General features: G+C 41.5%; 1 pseudogene; it reads right to left on the bottom strand.

Moving 5' to 3' along the window:
• Nucleotides 1-10,535: 10,535 nt before the first annotated feature.
• On the bottom strand, nucleotides 10,536-10,653 carry LOC126428030 (5S ribosomal RNA; annotated as a pseudogene).
• Between the last annotated feature and the right edge of the window lie 628 nt (nucleotides 10,654-11,281).

The raw sequence follows: 11,281 nt of genomic DNA, 5'->3' as shown, positions 1-11,281 counted from the left end.
TGACCAGACGGCACTCCCTGATGCAATCGAAAATCAGACAAAATTACTGTAAACAAAAATCACACTACCAAATCTTCTGTGAAGAACTGTTTTTAGATCTGGAATTAAACCACAAATCGAAACGCGTATGGCAAAATTTGAACGCATCTTTTATTAGTTGGAAAATCGAAATTAAATACCATTAAGAAACACTGTGAGATCATTCTTGACTTACGAGTACTGTGAATCTTACAAAATATTTGGTTAATTAGTGCTAGTGTCATTGATGTCTGATAGTTTATGGAATCTGACATAGTAGAATGTAATACTTTATTACTGAGTCCACCGTATGGATCCATTATGCATTACTGCTACTGTTTTTCTGTTATTCGTATCACTATTCATGGCTGTAGCATCAGAAATATCGTCACAACAACAAACAGACGCATTTAGAGTCATTGTATGAATCACAAGCCACGCAGCCAAGTGGTGAATTCATTTAGTCGAATCAAATTCTACTCAGACCGTAGGAATCAACTTCATTTCTGTAAAGACAAGTCAGGCAGGCAGATTGACAACGAAATTACTGCAATTCTTTGGGACAGGTAGTTTTCTATAGACTTACGGCGATGACAAATGTGGTCTCCACGCATTTTCGTGATAATCAGGCTACTGGAGTGGAGCAAATGACCGCCTCAGTCGGATACGCAATGTGATTTTCATGTTTGTCGTCAGTGACTACTTCTTCTCAGTTCGTAGTTCGTATCTCTTTCATGTAATGGCAAGTCATTTTTATTCTCGTAAATTCTGAAGCATAGAGCCCACAACCAATTTTTCCTGATTCTTTGCAGAAATGCTGGCTCCTACTTCTATGTATAGCATGCAGGTCCCATCGTTTGTATCCTCAACGCTGGTGACGTCACAACTATCGATTCATGGGCCCTCTGTCCCAGTTAACTGTTGGTACCCGCTAGTTAGGACGTGCTTATACGGGGACAAATCAGCAAGCCTGATTACCAACCCACCAGTTTCCTTTGATGTACTGCGCCGTCACGGTGTTTGGAATACAACAGGTTTTGTCTCCATGGTAACCGTAACTTACAAATATTTCTAAATGGAGTGTTCTTTCATGTTAGCTGCTAGCTTTTTCTTCCAAGGTATTGAGGAACGCTTTTCATGTCGTTATTCTTAAGACAGAAATTTAATGAAACAAGACGACCAACTGCCACCCGCATTCGTACCTTATCGATGGCCCAGCTAAATTCTCAGAGAATACTTTAAATATTTAAAGGCCGACGTTCCGGTCTTACTTTCACATCATCAAATTGTTTCCGTGCTGGTATTTCCTGTCAAAGACTTTTGAGTTCAGCTTCCGGCGAATATTGTGTCTCTGAGTATTGACCGTGCTGCTAGATATTGAAAGATTTACAAGAATAGAATCTTGTTTTACCACCGGCAACAGTTATTGATTTTACTGGACAAGTTTTATTTCTGTGATGACAAATTATAAACTATTGCCACACGGTACGAAGACGGAAAAAGTGGTGTTTTATTCTAACCTGCCAATGGAGAAGCAAAAACATCTTGAAGTTAAATTTTTTTATCTACATAATTTTTTGCCAAACCTGCAAACTAGCAGCAGCGCTGAATTCGTCTCGTGACCAAAAATAAATAGGTGACAGTATTATTTTTTCAGTGGTGTCGGCGGCATAATTATCAGCACCCTTGCAGACTATGAATTAAACGGTTACTGAGACTAGTCTTCAAATTTTTACACGGTAGTCTAATAAAAATTCGGACAGACATAAGCTACATACATTTTGGTGTACATATTACACGTATAAAAGGTTAACACGTTGTAACAAAAATCTCAGTTATTGACCGATTTACTAGAAATTTTTACGTGATTATCACTCCGTCTTCAGGCCACATGTGGCCCATCGGGACCATCCGACCGCCATGTCATCCTCAAGTGAGGATGCGGATAGGAGGGGCGTGTGGTCAGCACACCGCTCTCCCAATCGTTATGATGGTTTTCTGCGACCGGAGCCGCTACTAATCGGCCGAGTAGCTCCTCAATTGCCATTACGAGGCTGAGTGCACCCCGAAAAATGGCAACAGCGCATGGCGGCCTGGATGGTCACCGATCCAAGTGCCGGCCACGCCCAACAGCGCTTAACTTCGGTGATCTCACGGGAACCGGTGTATCCACTGTGGCAAGGAGAAACTCTTACATGATATGCTAATATACTTTAAGCAGTCACAGACTATACATTTTTAAGGAAAAATTGACAGGTTTTCTGCTAAAACCTATAGCGAAAACAAAAGTGCTGTGCTGCTCTGTGACAATGCAGTTTCGTTTTCTGCCTCGCAGTAGATTTTAAGTACGAAGCTAAGTAACGCTACTCGTTTGCAGTAACCCTACGTGAAATACTGTCATTGAAGATATCATCCTCACAAATATAGGAGCTGGAGAGATTTGTCTCAAACCCCACGTACCAATGATCCCAATCAAATTAATCATTCAATTTAAGCGAATCAAGGTTCGATTTTCAGTAACAATAAGGAATGTTCCGGGTCGGTCGTTAAAATACTTCGGAACTGATTTGCAGCCAGCGTGTTTTTCCCACGTTCAGTTACATGTGCCCTTTAACGGGTAGTTTAGAAAATCAGTCTATACTCATAGGATCAGTATCCAAAAAATGAAAATTTTTGTGTATTCTGATGTTCTGTGATTGTAGTAATTGTGTACATAAAAAAACGTTGAAAGAATAAAAACTACAAATGGAAAGCAAGGAATCTTTGTGATTCATATTCTTTATGATTCACTATAATTTCGATTTCCATAACTTTCGTAGACAACTGCCAGCGATATCTCTAATGTATATCCAGTTCCCACACATATCTAGCAGTTAAAAAGCATTGCCAGATTCTCTAGTAGTTAATTTTGACCAAAAAAACCTGGAGCTCGGTTGTAAAAAAAAATATTAAAAGAGAAATTGAGATACACTCAAAATTGTAAAACTGTGATTCAGATAACCGTACTGACTAAATATTCTAATGACCCTATCTTGGCCACTAGAAAAATTATTAAATATTCCTGATAAGAGCAAGAAGAACAAACAGACAGGCAGCTTCGAAACTTTCCGCTAGAAAATTAATTTTTGCTACTGTTCCCTACTCTTACCAAGTCCTCTTTCTTTCCTAGTATTAAATGATTTAAATAAGTCTGTCCTTTTCATTAAAAATAAAATATTTAGTGGTGTAAATCTTAATTACTGTCTTCTTTGCTGAAAAACAGTAAATTATTAATTTTGCAGTAATCCGCGGCGTCTCCGGAATGCCATCGAGGGCTCTCAAGGTTAAAGTTCTTCTTAGCAGCCAGCGTAAGCAACAGATTTTCAAGATCTGCGTCGTAATGTACATCTGAAAAATTCTTGACGCTGTTATTGAAGAGTTAGCCAGATGTATACGATTCTGAACAAGTATGATAGTCTGTGTCAGTAGCGCAAGTTCCACAAATTTTCGTTTTTCACAAAAGAGAATCTATTCATTCCAAAAGACCATGATATTAAACAGGGATCGCACAGTACTTCCAAGCATTCAAAATCCTAAGTCTTCTGTTTGATTGCACTTTGTATCGTAATTACTAGGAGAGGAAAGATTATCATTACAGTCACTTCAAAAATGAAAAACAAAATCCCTTTCAAGATAACAATTATTATTTCATAAAACGTTCTTCTCAGTGCCATATATGTATATACTACTGGCTATTAAAATTGCCACACCACGAAGATGACGTGCTACAACGCGAAATTTAACCGACAGGAAGAAGATCAGTGATTTGCAAATTATTAGCTTTTCAGAGCATTCACACAAGGTTGGCGCCGGTGACGACACCTACAACGTGCTTACATGAGGAACGTTTCCAACCTACTTCTCATACACAAACAGCAGTTGACCAGCGTTTCCTGGTGAAACGTTGTTGTGATGCCCCGTGTAAGGAGGAGAAATGCGTACCATCACGTTTCCGACTTGTCGGATTGTAGCCTATCGCGATTGCGGTTTATCGTATCGCGACATTGCTGCTCCATTGGTCGAGATCCAATGACTGTTAGCAGAATATGGAATCGGTGGGTTCAAGAGGGTAATACGGAACGCCGTGCAGGATCCCAACGGTCTCGTATCACTAGCAGTCGAGATGACAGGCATCTTATCCGCATGGCTCTAACGGATTGTGCAGCCACGTCTCGATCCCTGAGTCAACAGATGGGGACGTTTGCAAGACAACAACCATCTGCACGAACAGTTCGACGACATTTGCAGCAGCATGGACTATCGGCTCGGAGACCATGCCTGCGGTTACCCTTGACGGTGCATCACAGACAGGAGCGCCTGTGGTGGTGTACTCAACGACGAACCTGGGTGCACGAATGGCAAAACGTCATTTTCTCGGATGAATCCAGGTTCTGTTACCAGCATGATGATGGTCGCATCCGTGTTTGGCGACATTGCGGTGAACGCACATTGGAAGCGTGTATTCGTCATCGCCATACTGGCGTATCACCCGGCGTGATGGTATGGGGTGCCATTGGTTACACGTCTCGGTCACCTCTTGTTCGCATTGACGGCACTTTGAACAGTGGACGTTACATTTCAGATGTGTTACGACCCGCGGCTCTACCCTTCTATCGATCCCTGCAAAACCCTACATTTCAGCAGGATAATGCACGACTGCATGTTGCAGGTCCTGTATGGGCCTTTCTGGATACAGAAAATGTTCGACTGCTGCCCTGGCCAGCACATTCTCCAGACCTCTCAGCAATTGAAAACGTCTGGTCAATGGTGGCCGAGCAACTGGCTCGTCACAATACGCCAGTCACTCCTATTGATGAACTGTGGTATAGTGTTGAAGCTGCATGGGCAGCTGTACCTGTACACGGCATCCAAGCTCTGTTTGACTCAATGCCCAGGCGTATCAAGGCCATTATTACGGCCAGAGGTGTTTGTTCTGGGTACTGATTTTCAGGATCTATGCACCCAAATTGTGTGAAAATGTAATCACATGTCAGTTCTAGTATAATATATTTGTCGAATGAATACCCGTTTATAATCTGCATTCTTCTTGGTGTAGCATTTTAATGGCCAGTATTGTAATTATATATCTTCTTAAAAGAGCGTATACTGATAAAAAATAACATTTTCTTATTTCTCGCAGCAATGACGACTTTCGTTCCCTTTTTAACAATAGAAGTACACCTCCCTTGAAAATATGTCATTCTGTAGTCACGTCTACTATCAGAAGAAAACATTAGCAAAGTCACGGAATACACAAGTGTGTTAAAAATCACGGAACGCTATCAAGCGAGCCATATTATTTTCAATACTGCGCTCTCGCAGGCGCAGACGATAACTCAGGTTATGAATTGATACTACATAACATTTTGTTTTGTCACATTTTGATCCCTCTTGTAATTTATTGCTTTCGTTTGATTGTCAAATGGGGTAAATCAGGCTCACCCATTGCGGAGCCAGTGGAAACGAAAAGCTGCGGATTATACTTGCTGCCTTCTCATGAGAATGTAGCATGTAATCAAGTAAGATCCGTCACTGCGCTACAGACCATTCACCAAACGAAGTTGTCCACAAGATAAAAGATAGTCCTCATATATTGCAACTTGAAGGAAATGAAGTGCCATGCTGCTGGGTAGCGGGTCGTGTGGGAGTACGAGGAAATGAGGAAGTTGACATGGCAGCAAGGAACGCTTGTGCGTCGAAACTGCCACGACACAAGCACCACGCACTGTTGCGAGGAAGAAAACACCTGTGTCTTCCAGTACAACGACCCTATATCCTCATTTCGATTTGTAATTATAACTTTTTCTTATTGTCTTTGTGCCACTAAATACGGTTTTCCGAAATACTTTCGCCAAAGAAGACGAAATAAATATTCCAGAATTCGAACCAAGAACAACCGTCAACATGAGTAACTTAGAAGTAGATATCCTTGGTGTAGAAAAGGAGTATAAATCATTTAATAAAAGCAAGGTGTGATTGTATACCAGCCAGGTTCCTCTCAGAGTACGCTAATACAGTAGCTTCATACTTCGAAATCATACCAATCGATCAGAAGTTTCATATCAATCGATCGCTCATCGAAACATCCGTACCTAAAGACTGTAGAGTTGCTCAAGTCACACCAGTACTCTAGAAAGGAAGTAGGAGTAACCTGATGAATTACAGACACATATAGCTAATGGCGATCTGCCATAAGACTTTGGAACATATACCGTGTTCGAACATTACGAGTCATCTCATAGAAAACACTTTATTGATAAATAGCAAGCAAGGATTCAGAAAATGTCATTCTTGTGAAACACAACTAGCCCCTTGATCTCACGAACTAATGTGTGCTATTGGCAGAGGATGTCAAATTGATTCCATATTTTTATATTTCCAGAAGGCTTTTGACACCGTACCTCACAATCTATTTCTAATCAAAATGCGTACCTACGAATTATCGTCTCAGTTGTGCGACAGGATTTGTGATTTCCTGTATGAAAGGTCACACTTCGTAGTAAATGACGGAAAGTCATCAAATAAAATAGAAATCATATCTGGCGTACCCAACGAAGTGTTATAACCCATTTGCTGTTCCGGATGTACATCAACGACATAGGAGCCAATGCGAGCAGCCCTCTTAGATTCTTTGTAGATGATTCTGTCATTAACCGTCTTGTAAATTCGTTAGATGATGAAAACAAATTGCAAAATGATTTAGAAAAGGTATATGTATAGTGCGAAAAGTAGCATTTGACTCCAAATAATGAAAAGTGTGAAGTCATCCACGTGAGTACTAAAAGAAATCGTCTAAATTTCCGTTACACGATAAATCACACAAATCTAAAAGCTGTAAATTCAACTAAATACTTGCGTATTAAAATCAGGAATAAGTTAAATTGGAGCGACCACACAGATAATGTTGTGGGTAAAGCCAACCGAAGAGTGCGATTTATTGGCGAAACAAATGGCTCTGAGCACTAAGGGACTCAACATCTTAGGTCATAAGTCCCTAGAACTTAGAACTACTTAAACCTAAGGACATCACACACACCCATGCCCGAGGCAGGATTCGAACCTGCGACCGTAGCAGTCCCGCGGTTCCGGACTGCAGCGCCAGAACCGCTAGACCACCGCGGCCGGCTATTGGCGAAACAATGAGCAAATGCTACAAGTCTACTGAAGACACTGCATACACTATGTAAGTACGTACTGCTCTGGAGTACCGCCGTGCCGTGTGGGATTCGCATCAGATAGGATCGACGGATGCCATCGTAAAAGTTCAGACAAGGGCAGCTCGCTTTGTATTATTGCGAAACAGGGGAGATTGCGCCACGAATATGATACATGAATTGAGATGGCAATCATTAAAACAAAGGCGTTTTTCGTCGCGGCAGGATAGCAATGAAATTTCAGTTACCAACTTTCTTCTGAGAAAGTGAAAATATTTTGTGGGCTCCCACCTACACAGGGAGGAATAATCGACATTGTAAAATCAGAGCTCTCACAGAAAGATTTAAGTGCTCTTATTCCCTGCGCGCTATTCGAGATTGGACCGGTAGAGAAATAGCTTTTTAGATTAATCCTCTGCCAGAACTTAATTGTGAATCAAGTGATCATGTAGATGTACATGTACATGTGTCTGTTAAGCTGGGTGATCGAGCTAGGACCTTGACTGTATGATAGTAACGTACATATTCCGACTCGTTTCTACAAACATTAATACAAACACTTTGAACACTATTTTAAAGTAAACTGAACTTTTTTTCTAATGTTGTTTGTTTCTGTATTAATTAATTTATTCAACTACTTTCGAAGCGTTTAGTAGGAGAATAACGCGGTATAAACTTGACTTCAGTATTACCTGCAATTATCGTTCTCACGTTTCCCATTAAAGCAGCATTTACCACTGGATCAGGAACCAATAGCAACGTTCATATGCTTCCTCCTAAAAGACCAACAATTCTCCTCGCTTACATTGGTCGCCCCATCCTATAGGCAGGAATTTTGAAAGTAAGTCTGTTTATTCGACTGAGAACACATACTGTACTTATTTTTCCACAAATGTTATCATAGCTTTTTGTATTTTAATGAAAGTAACAAGATCTTACTTTGTGAAATTTAATCACATATTGTAACAAAGCGACCCATTAAACTTGTGTCTCAACTTTTTTTACTGTAATAAACCACATAACCATAGCGTTCACTGATGTTAATTTTCCACAAAGTAAATGGTATTTTAAGATGGCATTTCGGCATATTAGTGCTCGGTACTTGAATTCAGGTGGTAAACTTGTAATAATTAACTCTCAGTATCTTGAATCAAAAGCACTTATTAGAACAATTTTTGTTACAGAAGTCTTCTTCCTATCAACTACTAAGGAAATAAAATGTCTGTAGGATTTAGGCACATTAGTGCTAGGTACTTGTAAATAGGTGGTAGACTTGTAATAAGTAACTGGTAATGTACAGAGTCAAAAAAAATTTGCTATAACAATTTTTATTAACACAAATCCGCTTCGTACAGATTGCTAAGGAAATAAAATGTCTGTTACTTGCCTTGTCAAAGCTGTGCGGTTGAGGATGTGCTACAAAAATACTTCCACAAATTCTCCACGTCTCTTGTTAATTATAGAGACCGAAAAGACATAAGCGTTCTTGGAAGTAAGGCGGTTTCATTTTTACAACAGTACATTTCGAACTGAAAAAGTCTTTCATCCACGGCTACAATTGGTGTGAGACGACTTATTGCTCGATGGCTTCCTCATACAGTTCAGCGTGTGTGCGGTATATTTCTTTTTACTCAAAGGGAGTCCACGAAAGGGGAACGAAAAGGCACATCTGCAAACCCTGCTTCGACGTTTTACACTGAATCAGTCAACTGTGCATTTCTCCTCGTAGAAAATACGTCCGCAAAACGGAACGACAATGAGAATGCTTGGCCGTCCTCAGGCCTAATGGCTTGCTCATTTGAGGAAGACGAACACGAAGCCGAGTAAAGATTTTTACTGTGATGTTATGAAAAGGTATTAAGACGTAAAACTGAAAACAGCAAACTCCATGAGTTTGCAGAGATTAGCAGGTTTCAGTAAGGAATAAGTTGACGAATGCTTTGACAGAATAAATTACGTGATGGACAGCCTTTTTGCAACAAAATTGAGTTTTTCACTGTTACAATTTCGAGTCCAATATAAAACTCAAAAAATTTAAACGATTAAAATGCGCCGCACGGTTTGAAGCTCCATGTCGGATTGCGCGGTCCCTCCCGCCACAGGTACGAGTCCCCCCTCGGGGATGGGTGTCTGTGTTGTTCTTAGCATAAGTTAGTTTAAGCAGTGTGTAAGTCTAGGGACCGACGACCTGAGCACTTTGATCCCGTAGGAATTCACACACATTTGAACATTTTGCTTAAAATGCCAAATATGGTAATAAGATTTTAAAAACAAATAAATATGTTTTATAACGACATCGAATTTTATAAGCCTATTAAGTAACCTATCACATTATTGTTCAGTATGAACATCGTTCCAATAGAACCTTTCTAACTGCAATTTCGAAAAAACATACATGTCCGATCTGTGACGTTCATTTACCTCTGGTCTTAATAACATAACGAAAACACACTGATCACTGCCTCGTATTCCCTTTGTTTCTATTCGTTCACGCGACAACACACCAACGACAACGTTAACGCGGTGAAATAAACTTTAAGGAAAGAAATTAAGATTTATCGTAACGGCTCGTAGGCGCCAAGGGTGTGACAGAGAGAATACAGGTCTGGACTGGAGACGGATTGCAGAGAAAATCGGCTGTGTCGCTATCAGAGAGATCGCACTAGCTCCCTGCATTAAGATTCTGTGAAGCCACGTGTGGTTGAAATCTGGATCGCAGGACGGAAATTTAATTCCGCTCCAGCCGATTGCAAGACAAGTGACTTAACTAGTACGCCACTTCGCGCAGTGAATGGTATTTGAGATTAAGGAGAAAACTAGGACGCGATATTTAGCCGAACCGGAACCCAACATAACAGAACAAAACAGCAGACACAAAGTTAATGTTACCGGTTGTTACTTGTAATGACTTCCGAGCGTAGAGCCGAAAATAACGAGAGTTGGAACAATGTAGCTACTTTTTTGAACTAGGTCTTGTATGTTTCATTCATTACATAGTTTCGGTTACTGCCGTTATCAGGTCAAATATTTAGATCTTGTAAAATAATGTTCAATGTCAGTTCCAGTAAAACTTACTTTTTCGGAACTACTTTGAGCTGAGTTGGCACTTGACTCCCGCATAAGCACTCCGTCTTCAGATCACAAGTGGCCCATCGGGACCATCCGACCGCAGTTCCATCCTCAGATGTGGATGCGGATAGGAGGGGCGTGTGGTCAGCACACCGCTCTCCCGGTCGTTATGAGGGTTTTCTTTGACCGCAGCCGCCACTGCTCGGTCGAGAAGCTCCTCAATTGGCATCACGAGGCTGAGTGCACCCCGAAAAATGGCAACAGCGCATGGCAGCCCGGATGGTCACCCATCCAAATGCCGGCCAAGCCCGACAGTGCTTAACTTCGGTGATCCTACGGGAACCGGTGTATCCACTGCGGCAAGGCCGTTGCCTGACTCCCGCATAGGTATAGACTTATTTGAAAATTTCACTAAAATTGTTTTACAAGTTCTAAATTTTGGACTTATGATGGATGTAGCGTAACGCCGTTATAGATAAAGAAATATATAAATTTATGTATACGACTTCATTCACAAAAATGCCCGCAGATTCATTCAAGAATTTTATTTCTTATACACTCCTGGAAATGGAAAAAAGAACACATTGACACCGGTGTGTCAGACCCACCATACTTGCTCCGGACACTGCGAGAGGGCTGTACAAGCAATGATCACACGCACGGCACAGCGGACACACCAGGAACCGCGGTGTTGGCCGTCGAATGGCGCTAGCTGCGCAGCATTTGTGCACCGCCGCCGTCAGTGTCAACCAGTTTGCCGTGGCATACGGAGCTCCATCGCAGTCTTTAACACTGGTAGCATGCCGCGACAGCGTGGACGTGAACCGTATGTGCAGTTGACGGACTTTGAGCGAGGGCGTATAGTGGGCATGCGGGAGGCCGGATGGACGTACCGCCGAATTGCTCAATACGTGGGGCGTGAGGTCTCCACAGTACATCGATGTTGTCGCCAGTGGTCGGCGGAAGGTGCACGTGCCCGTCGACCTGGGACCGGACCGCAG

Source organism: Schistocerca serialis, chromosome 1 (assembly GCF_023864345.2).
Source record: "Schistocerca serialis cubense isolate TAMUIC-IGC-003099 chromosome 1, iqSchSeri2.2, whole genome shotgun sequence".
NCBI classification, from domain to species: domain Eukaryota; kingdom Metazoa; phylum Arthropoda; class Insecta; order Orthoptera; family Acrididae; genus Schistocerca; species Schistocerca serialis.
Note: the sequence above shows the minus strand (reverse complement) of the source record. Positions and strands in the feature narration are given on the sequence as shown.